Below are 11,202 nucleotides of genomic sequence, written 5' to 3' on the forward strand. Positions count from 1 at the left end.
CTGATGGCAGGGAAGTTCGTACCGAAGTTCGTGCCTCGCCATGCTGGCGTCAGTGACGCCTCTCGCAGCGGTAACATCATCATACGCTCTTGGGCAGCTTGCTTTTGGCGCCCCGATGTGCGGGTGTGCTCAGACCGCGATATGACTGCAGCGTCTCTTTTGGGGCCCCGGTGTGCGAGTGTGCTTAGACCGCGATATGACTGCAGCGTCTCTTTTCAACTGTTGTACACGGTTTTCGGTCAATGTCTTTCGCCCTCTAGGTTGATTTCCGATGTTGATTAGACAAATAGCCATGCATATATTCCGTTATGTTGGCTGCCCCAAGGCCACTCCGTGCATTACAGACTTTGTTCTTGTGTGCAAGAAAATGGCAGAATACAATCCTACGTTTCACTCGTTATTTTCGCACCAATCGCCATGATTGAGCTGGAAGACAGAAGCGCAGGCCGCCTCTGCAATAGACTATGCCGCGTGCAATGGCCAAACCACTACGCGGTCAAGAGGTTACGATTACTGTGGAGCTGCTCGCACAGATGGGTAATGCAGGTGAAGTCGCTCGCACAGATGGGTAATGCAGGTGAGCGTACGCACGGTAAAGTCAACGCAACGTCGAGTTCGCTGCAGTAAATGCTAACGCATGCTGGGTAATCTCACCGCCACGCGTCCTTAAAGCTTAAAACGCAGCTGGATTATGATTGAATTACCGAGTAAGCTTATACTACATACATGCACAAGCAGGGGAGTCACTTCCTAGTATTTGTTGGGGGAGGTGGTTGAGCCAATAAAGGTTTGGTCGGTTCTTGATTTCTTCCATGTTGGGAATGGCCTCTCATCTGAAACCGATGTGATAGTGATAATGATGACTTATGATAATCATACAGATAGTGATGTGCTTAGGACCTAGGGTGTCAGCAGTTCACACACATGCTCAATTTCATCGGCCAGGTATTCCCTTTTTCGTTCAGATGTACTGGGGGCTCAGTGGAGCAATGAAGTGGCTAACGGTAGCATTGGGGGCTCACCTCCCCCCCCCCCCCCTCCCCCGAAAGTATACAAAGTTACCCCTAGTCACAAGCATTCTTTTGCTTTTGTATCCATTGGTTCACTCCGCGACCAATTGTGTAGCTAGCGCCTCACCTGGTCAGAAATGTTAACATGATTTGCATTGTCCATTTGTCCATTTGTATGACCATGATTTACATTGTTACATTGTCCATTTGCATGACCATGATCACGGTCGTCATTCACATTATCAGTTCCAGAAAAATCACCGACGTGACCGTGTAGCAGTGCAAGGACTGCGTAACGAAACCATTTAAAGCGCGTTACCGAAACTTGGCTTACGATTCTGGAGAGGTGCGCCCGTCGTTGTATATGAAATATGCATGTTTACGTGGGCGGTGTAATGCGCGTTCTAGAGCACTTTATGGACTGGATGAATCGGCGCTCTGCGATCCGGTTATGTTACTGATTGAAATCCGGGTATGGCGCGAATTGTAACTCAGCACTGGGTCAGGAAATTTGAGCAGTAATCGTACCGGATATGGCGCGGATTGTTAATCAGTGCTGGATCAGGAAGTCTGAGCAGTAATCGTACCGGGTATGGCGCGGATTGTTAATCAGTGCTGGATCAGGAAGTTTGAGCAGTAATCGGACCGGGTCTGGCGCGGATTGTTAATCAGTACTGGGTCAGGAAGTTTGAGCAGTGATCGGCCCGGGTATATGGGCGGATTTCAGAATGTACCAGGCCACACGCACTAAACGAATTGAAAATGGACTAACTTCAATGTATTTCAGCTGAATTTGAAGGTCGCGCTGCGGCCCTTCCATGAACGGAGTTTGAATCCGAGATAAAAGTTGATGATGATGATGGTGATGATGATGATGATGATGCGGAAGAAGCCGCAGGCGCAACACCTGCACTCTGCGCATACGATAATGATAATGTGCCAGCTATATGATAATGTGCCAGGTGTGTGTGTGACACAAGCAGAACTAACCACACAATGAAAAGTCAGGATTCCACATGCATTGGCGGAACAGAAAGAATGGCCCGGGATCACTTTGACGAACGTCTGCGAGCTCCGCTGCTCTATCGTAAACTGACCTTAGTGACCTTTGACGAGTGTCTGTGTGCCTGTGTGACGTGTGCCCATGTGATGCGCGTCTGTGTGACGTGCGTCTGTGTGACGTGTGTCCGTGGGACGTGTTTACGTTGGATTTGTGTCCGTGTGGCGCGTGTCTATGTGACAAGTGTCTGTGTGACGTGTGTCTATGTGACATGTGTCTGTGTGACGTCTGTGTGACGTGTATTCGTGTTTTGTGTGTCTGTGTGATGTGTGTCCGTGTGACGTGTGATGCACGTATGTGTGACGTGCGACTGTGACGTGTGTCTGTGTTAAGTGTGATGCTGTCAGTGAGACGTGTGACGCCTTTCTATGTAACTCTAACATAGACGCTGTCATGATCAAGTAGACGGGAATGCTATGGTCGTTTCTAATTGAACTGGCAGCAGCTTTGACGCTTTGAGATCTTGTACAAGGCGCAAAACGACTCCAACGATGCCAAAACAATTTTGTATGTCTGCCTCCAAACTGGCTGGCACTTAGAACATAACTTATATGCTTGCTCATAACAATCCGCCACACCTTCGCTGCTGCCAGTTGACGCGTGCTAGACCGTGCGACCATCCAGCCAACCTATCTCTAACCAACCGTCGTCAGCGAGGAGCACGAAGTAAACACTCTCATGTCATTAAGTTTCCGGTCGATTCTGTTCATCGAAGCATCGCAAGATGCGAAGTATCGCAAGACTGGGCCGTTGGTTTGATAATGTCAGACTTTCTGGTCCAGCTCCATGTCCAGGTCCTGGCCGGTTGGATAACCTTTGCTCGGGTGGGGGACCAATTTGAACTCCCGATATCTCAAGAACGAAGAAAGCTAGAAACACCAAATTCACAGGGTGCATTGACCTGTACATGAACTCACTTAGGTCAAAGTTTGAGGTACCTAAGTCATGACCTTCGGGCCAAATACGGTCGAACAAGGTCAAATTCCCGGTTGGTTTCCAAAGGGCCTCTTGAACTTAGATAACTGCTCTAAGCAAAAGTTCACATGTTCATTTGAGGTCAGCGACCTTGTTTGCTCCTTTGAAGGTCATGGTGACCCAAATCCTACAAGAATATTTTGAGTTTTGCATTTGAATAAGCGACAAATATTATGCTAAACAGTATTTGCCTAAAAATAACATGTTGGCCTGGGTCATTTTAGTTTAATGACCTATTATCCTTAAAAAGTCCATGTAGGGTGCCTAATGCGATTCCTGTTATCAATAAATTCGAAATGGGCGTAAGAAACTATCCCATATGGCAGGCCCTAAAGAAATAAAAAGGGTTAGTTTTGACCTTGTTCTGACCTTTATACCTGGCCCTAGGTCAATGCAATTTGCTCATTCAATTATGGTGCTGTCTAAGAAAGTATCTCAGAGATGTATGGCTTCGTCTAACACTCCGTTATTGGGTCAGATTGAACGAATTCCTAGAAATTGCCTTCCCTGAAAGCATGGCCTGATTTTGACTTGCCATAGGACAGCGACCTTACAAGGCACATCTAATTATCTATGCCAGACGATCCGCTATTCAGTTTCCTACAGCTGTGCGAAATTCGGCGCCGCTACACCGCGCCGTTCGGAAACCATTTCTGAAAAATCTTGGAACGGTCAATTTGACCCCAACCCGAGCGCATGTTAGAAATTAAAGAACACCCCGCACAAACACTGGCTCCCCTCCCATCAGTCCTTTTATTTTTGCTGGTGAAGTTTTACTCCTTTGATTTTTGCTGGTGAAGTTTTAACTAAGGCCAAAACTCAGCAGTGCGCAATATTGATATGTTGCGGACTTCAATGTATGGTATGACGCGCTGCATTACTTGCCAGCGTGCATCCCCCATACATGCAATAAATTGAATGTGAACAGAAATGGCACGTTGTTGTGGTCTCGCACAACTGCGTTCGTGTGTTGAGTTTGATCTGATTGAAGTTTCAGTATGGGTTCGTGACAATGGCATGAAGATCAACCCGTCAAAAACTGAATGCATTGTTGCTGGCACACCCACCAACACCCGCAAAGCCGCCGGGCTGAGCGCGAATTTTGATAACTCCCAGCTGTGTCCTCCAGAGTGCATCAAAATATTAGCGGTGCTTATCGATAAAAGCCTCAACTGGCAGCATCAAACGACCAAAACTACTCGGCGCTGTTCGGCTCCCTCATAGCCATTAACAAGTTTAGGCATGTGCTTCCCAGCTCCACAATAAAGTCCCTAGTAGAATCACCGATCTTCCCTCACATCAAATGTTGTCTACCTGCATGGGCCTTGACATCAACGCCAGCGCCTGGATAGGGCAATCAAGTTCGCGGTCAGAATTGCTGCCGGCAGACGCAAACGAGATTACATCACGGAATCCCGAGAACAGCTAAATTGGCCCAAGTTCGACGAGACCGTCACCCACCGCGACTGCATATGTTTGCACCGCGCCATTTACGTGCCTGATGTGCCACGGGCTATCAGTAATCTGATCAGGCGCCGATCTGAACTATCTCAGCGGCTCACCAGAACCACCGAGGACGAAACTGTACTGCAGACAAGCGCTGTAAAACACCTTCGCTTCGAGTGCGTGAAAAGGGCATTTCCCCATCCAGCCGTAGTGGCGTGGAATCGCATCCCTGCTGCCCCGCTCCAGTACAAAACCTTAAATGAGGTCAAGGGCAAAGGAATGTCTTTCATCAGAGAAGTTACCTAAATTGACCAACTGGCGATGACGTGCAGCTGCTAATTGCATCACAAGTTGCTCATGTTATATAACATCGTATGCACATCGCTGGCGTTGCGTCTCATTTGCATGCGTTGCATGTTCTGTGTTTATCTACGTAGTATGTACTGACGCGTCGTTAGAACAGCCACTCGCTGAGTTTCGCCAAGGTTCGCATTAATAATAATACTAATAAGTATGGTGAATTACCATGGTGAATATGTTTCCGTTGTCATATGGCCAATTGCCATACATAAGCGGTGAACGATAATACCAGTGAACCCTCGCTTAGAACAGACATCTAGTGCGGCTGCATTAGGAGGTCTGGACACACTTCAAACACTGATCTGGAGTTTGACCTTGTTTGACCGAATCTGTCCCGAAGGTCATGATTTAGATGTCTCAAGATTCGACACAAATGAGCACACATACGGGCTTAAATATTCTAGGAATTTCATACCTTTCGCCTCGTTAGATCTTGATATGTCAATGGGGGATTAAGATTACACCCCCACCCCCACTCGAGAACGTTTCCTTCAGCCGGCCACCCCAGCGCGTCTCCCTCAGTCGGCTACCCAAGCGCGTCTCCTTCAGCTGGCCACCCCAGCGCGTCCCCTTCAGCCGGCCACCCGAGCGTGTCTCCTTCAGCCGGCCACCCCAGCGTGTCTCCTTCAGCCGGCCACCCGAGCGCGTCTCCTTCAGCCGGCCACCCGAGCGTGTCTCCCTCAGTCGGCCACCCCAGCGTGTCTCCTTCAGTCGGCCACCCCAGCGTGTCTCCTTCAGCTGGCCACCCGAGCGTGCATGAATCGTCACGCGAGCCCCGCCATGTGGAATGGCGTACGCAGGATCATGACAGGACCTTCCTTTACTATCTCTGTAGGGGATGTGCACGCATCCCCCCGCCCCCGGTTTTCGGCCCATTTAACGTCGCTCATGCCGGCGGTTGCCGGGAGAGCCCTGAATGAGGCCGGTGTGCGTGATAAGGGCGCATCAACGCGTCGCGCAGGCGTCCTGGCGCGCCTCGCCACAGACGTCAGAGACAGCGGTGCCCCCGCGCCGGCCAGCCGTTCAATAGTCTGGACCTTGCTTCCACGGGAAGCACATTGCGCCTTTGGTAATAAAGTGCTAGTTGTCTTGATATTTGATGGCTTGCGTACTGCATGCATGCGGTGAGCAGCTTTAGCAGTGTGATTTAACCTATCAGAAAGTAAATTGCGTCTCCGTTGTTCAGCGCGATGACCCACAATGCAGCGGACGAGACTCACCCTGTGGGATATCCTTTGTCTCCGGTGATTAGAACGGCCCCAGCCTTATAATCGTACTCTTGCCCTGTTGGGTGTTAGGGGGAGGGCCATGCCACCAGGTTCTTCTAAGTATTTTCGAGCACACCTCTCCTCGAGGGACCGACAGTTCCTCCAGCCGCCCTCGGCGTGTCGACATGGTTACATTAACGGAGTCATGCATCATACGTGTGTGTCAAAACACATATAGCCATACATCTGATGATAGGTAATTATCATCATTATTATTATTAGCATTATTGTCATTGGGGCTTCAAAACGCACTGAGGAGCTGAGGGTACATGGCGTCGCCTGCCTCTCACCCTGGCGGGAGGGGTGGGCACCACGGGAAACCGAGCCCCGTATCTCTGGTTTCCTTATTATTATTATTATTATTTGTTATTATCATTAGTGTTATCATTTTTATCACCATTTGATATTTTGATATTTTTCGTGTTGTTTCAAACAGCTTGGGCCTTTGTCTAAAGCTGCATTGTCTAGGATGAAATTTCAAATTTTTCTATAGTTTACGACATTGGGATTTCCAGTGCCGCTTTGCTGCATTGTTTGCCTACAGTTCACCTTCAAGAAATATTTGCCCATCAATCCAAACCCACGAATCAGAAATCCAACACTAGATTACGTATTTGATAGAATAGCTTGCATAGACGGCGCGTCAGTGTGCACATGACGAGCTGTGCTTAGCGGGACTGGTCGACTACTTCGGATTTCGGACACTGCGGCTGTGCTGTCAGGTGACGGCCTTGTTTAGTGGTCGGGAACAGTATTTGTTCCAGCGCCGCTCACAGAATAAAATCGCACCCTTTCTGTGCCATTTGCGTTGCTTACGTATCACACCGCCGCCCACAAAACCATCGCGCCGCCGGACCGGGCCGTAGTGGGCTTGGCCGAAGCCTAGCGCCGCTGGACCAGGCCGGGGAAGGCTCGGCCGAAGCCTAGCGCCGCTGGACCGGGCCGGGGCGGGCTCGGCCGAAGCCTGGCGCCGCCCGGACCGGGCCGGGGTGGGCTCGGCCGAAGCCTGGCGCCGCCCGGACCGGGCCGGGCCGGCTCGGCCGAAGCCTGGCGCCGCCGGACCGGGCCGGGGTGGGCTCGGCCGAAGCCTGGCGCCGCCCGGACTGTGCCGGAGCGGGCTCGGCCGAAGCCTGGCGCCGCCCGGACCGGGCCGGGCGGGCTCGGCCGAAGCCTGGTGCCGCCGGACCGGGCCGGAGCGGGCTCGGCCGAAGCCTGGCGCCGCCGGACCGGGCCGGGGTGGGCTCGGCCGAAGCCTGGTGCCGCCGGACCGGGCCGGGCGGGCTCGGCCGAAGCCTGGCGCCGCCGGACCGGGCTGGAGCGGGCTCGGCCGAATCCTGGCGCCGCTTGCAGCAAGAGTTAATCGGCACGCCGGCGTCCGACCATAAACAAAACGTCGCACGCGGCGGTTGCCTGCTACGCGTCAAGGCTGTGAAACGCACTGGACTGGAGCAGCCTCCCGGCAACAGCAACAGCGTCAAGGCCACGGGGTTGTGGCCGGCGATCATGGGGCTCTGTGGGCCTCACAACAGACCGTCGGCATGGAAAATCGATGCCAGTGCCGTACAATTTTTTAATAAATGCATAGTTTGAATGACTGGATAAGAGTGATTTGTAACTGACTGGCATCATAGTGGCAGTGACTGGATAAGTTATATTCTGATTTTAATGCTAAACACTCTCAAAAAAATCATCAGGAGAAATGTCAAATTTCCCACGAACTCTGCGAATTGGGGACCAGCTTCCTGCGAGACCGCCTAGTATTTAAGGTGAGTGTCTTAGTTCAAAGCAGGGGAATGGCCCTGTGCACGGCCATAGCCCTGACCACCCCGAGCACCGCCATTCAGACGGACTGCATGCCGCTGATAATAGCCTATAGGCTATAACGCGTCGGGTTGGTTGGGAAAGCATCCAGTGGGACGTTAACCCTCCCAAAGTACTCTGCTGCGGACTAATCGACAATGTCTACGGAGCCGACCGTGTGTTGATGGACCGACTAAGGTTGTTGATAAGTGTACGTTGACATGCCGAGATATGGAAGCATGTTCTCCTGAAAATGCACTGCGGGCGTAGTGCGAACACCACAAATAAACTACCGAATGCTGCCATTTCGCGAAGCTCTGTGGTGCGTCGTCGCGCAAACAAGCTTGTGCTTGACTGCGCGTTTAGCTCTGTGGCTTTGCTTGGTTCTGGCTGTAGACGAGGGTCTTAACCGCCGGGTTGAGCGCGTTTTTGCGTGGCTTAAATCCACGTAGCTGTTATATGTCTGGGTACAGTGTTGTTGATGGTGAGATGTCTGCTTTGGGTACAGTGTTGTTGACGGTGAGATGTTTGCTTTGGATGCAGGTTGTTGACGGTGAGATGTCTGCTCTGGGTACAGTGTTGTTGACGGTGAGATGTCTGCTCTGGGTACAGTGTTATTGACGGTGAGATGTCTGCTCTGGGTACAGTGTTGTTGACGGTGAGAGGTCTGCTCTGGGTACAGTGTTGTTGACGGTGAGATGTCTGCTCTGGGTACAGTGTTGTTGACGGTGAGAGGTCTGCTCTGGGTACAGTGTTGTTGACGGTGAGATGTCTGCTCTGGGTACAGTGTTGTTGACGGTGAGATGTCTGCTCTGGGTACAGTGTTGTTGACGGTGAGAGGTCTGCTCTGGGTACAGTGTTGTTGACGGTGAGAGGTCTGCTCTGGGTACAGTGTTGTTGACGGTGAGATGTCTGCTCTGGGTACAGTGTTGTTGACGGTGAGATGTCTGCTCTGGGTATAGTGTTGTTGACGGTGAGATGTCTGCTCTGGGTACAGTGTTGTTGACGGTGAGAGGTCTGCTCTGGGTACAGTGTTGTTGACGGTGAGATGTCTGCTCTGGGTACAGTGTTGTTGACGGTGAGATGTCTGCTCTGGGTACAGTGTTGTTGACGGTGAGATGTCTGCTTTGGGTACAGTGTTGTTGACGGTGGGATGTCTGCTCTGGGTACAGTGTTGTTGACGGTGGGATGTCTGCTCTGGGTACAGTGTTGTTGACGGTGGGATGTCTGCTCTGGGTACAGTGTTGTTGACGGTGGGATGTCTGCTCTGGGTACAGTGTTGTTGACGGTGAGATGTCTGCTCTGGGTACAGTGTTGTTGACGGTGAGATGTCTGCTCTGGGTACAGTGTTGTTGACGGTGAGATGTCTGCTTTGGGTACAGTGTTGTTGACGGTGAGATGTCTGCTTTGAGCTTGCACCCGGGAGGCCTTGCCTTCTAATTAGCAGGACGCAGTTTCGCGAAATGAGTTGGATGGGAGAGGGAGGGTAGGGGAAGGGGTAAGAGGGTAGGGGAAGGGGGCGGCGAACAGTGCAAATGAAGAAACCTATCACATAAACGAACCAAAGCACGGATTTTTACCCGAACTTGGATCACTCTCCTCAGAGCTGGGGGAGGGGGTGCTAGAACCCAAGCTGATGGAAGTTTGAGCCTCTCCACCAGTGGCGCAGGCAGGAGGGGCACAGAGGGCGCGTGCCCCCACGCCCTTAGATTCCGAAGGGCACTCCGGACCCCTCGCAACCCACTATTAAGGGTCCGATTTGAGACCCCGGAGGCCCTGAAAGGCGTGCTGTGGGTCGTTTCCAGGGTCCCAGCACGCAGAACCAGGCACTCCAATGCCAGACAGATGGCCCTGTGCTCTGATCAGGGATCTCTGAGTCGATAAAGGGCATATCTATCGGACAGACGCCACAAGTAATGCGAAGTCGCCTCCGTAGCGACAAGGGACTGAGGGCCCCATTTCCCAGGCACGAACAAAGTCGGGACCAGAGATTTATATTGGTCGGGGCCCCAGCGCCTGTCAGCGCCCCACAGCTACCAAAGGGGGTCCTGCGTTGGCAAGGGGCTTCGAGTCGGCCGGAGGTAGTGTTCGATGGAGTCCAAATAGCTTAGAGGGCCCACTGGGCTCGACGATGAGGGACCCGACTGGAGGGTAAAGGGCACGGAGGGCTGGTCAGATGCTTATTTAAGGGCCCGGGCTGCGAGGACGGGTCCTCAAGTAACGGACAGAAGGCTGTTTGTGTCGATCGGGGACCCTCTGAGTCAACACGGGCCTATATGTCGTTCAGGCACCACCAGTACCGCGCAGTCGCCTCCGTGTCGATGTGGGCCTGAGGGTCCACTTTCCAAGCAGTCCAGTCCAAGCTTTCCAAAGTCGGGGCCAGTGATTTACACTGGACGGGGGCCTTGTATCTGCCAAGGACCCATAGCGCCTAAATGAGAATTCTGTGTTCGCAAGGGCCCCGGCCCGGGCAAGGGAGTGTTTGATGAGGCCCAAAGAGGGCCGGGCGGCCATTAGAAACGACAATCAAAAGGCCGGTTGGAGAGCACATGGGCCGGAAGGACTGACCGTAGGTCTTCTGAAGAAACGTGGCTCGTAGGGTCGTGACCTGAAATATCACTCAGAGGTCCTCTTGCATAGTTTGAGGAACTCCTGAGGGTATCAGGGTGTCATGTGGGTGTCTAAGTCTGCTAAAGACTTGATGGTGACACCATGATAACACCATGCGGGTGTCGAAGTCTGCCAGAGACCACAAACACCGAACAGTCGGCTCCGTGTCCGTTTCAGTGATTGAGGCCTATTTCCCAAGCAGAAGCGAGGCCGGGGTCCACGATTTGCAATGTCTGGTGTCCCTGACACAATGAGGGGCTCTCTTGTCAGGGGCCCCAGTGCCTAACAGGGGTCCTGTGGCAGCGAGTTGCCCCGAACCGGAGCAGTGTTTGGGGGGCCCAAAGAGGGGCCGAAGAGTCTTTCGAGACCAAAGATCAAGGGCCCAATTGGAAGGCTGAACGGTCCGAAGGGCGGACTGTAGGTCACATTTAGGGCCACCGGCCATGGAGCCGTGATCTCAAATGTCGGTAAGATGATTTTTTGCACCGATATGGACCCCTGAGATAGAGCGCTCCGCTATGTCGGCCAGAGACCACCAACAACGAGAAGTCGGCTCCGTGTTGGTCTGCGCTCTGGGGGTCATTTCCCAAGCAGGGACAGTGCAGGGCTCCGATTTACATTGGTCGGGACCCCTGTATCTTTCGGGGGTCTACAGTACTGAACAGGGTATGTT

This window comes from Pollicipes pollicipes, unplaced genomic scaffold (genome assembly GCF_011947565.3).
Source record: "Pollicipes pollicipes isolate AB1234 unplaced genomic scaffold, Ppol_2.1 Scaffold_1600;HRSCAF=1878_pilon_pilon_pilon, whole genome shotgun sequence".
NCBI classification, from domain to species: Eukaryota; Metazoa; Arthropoda; class Thecostraca; order Pollicipedomorpha; family Pollicipedidae; genus Pollicipes; species Pollicipes pollicipes.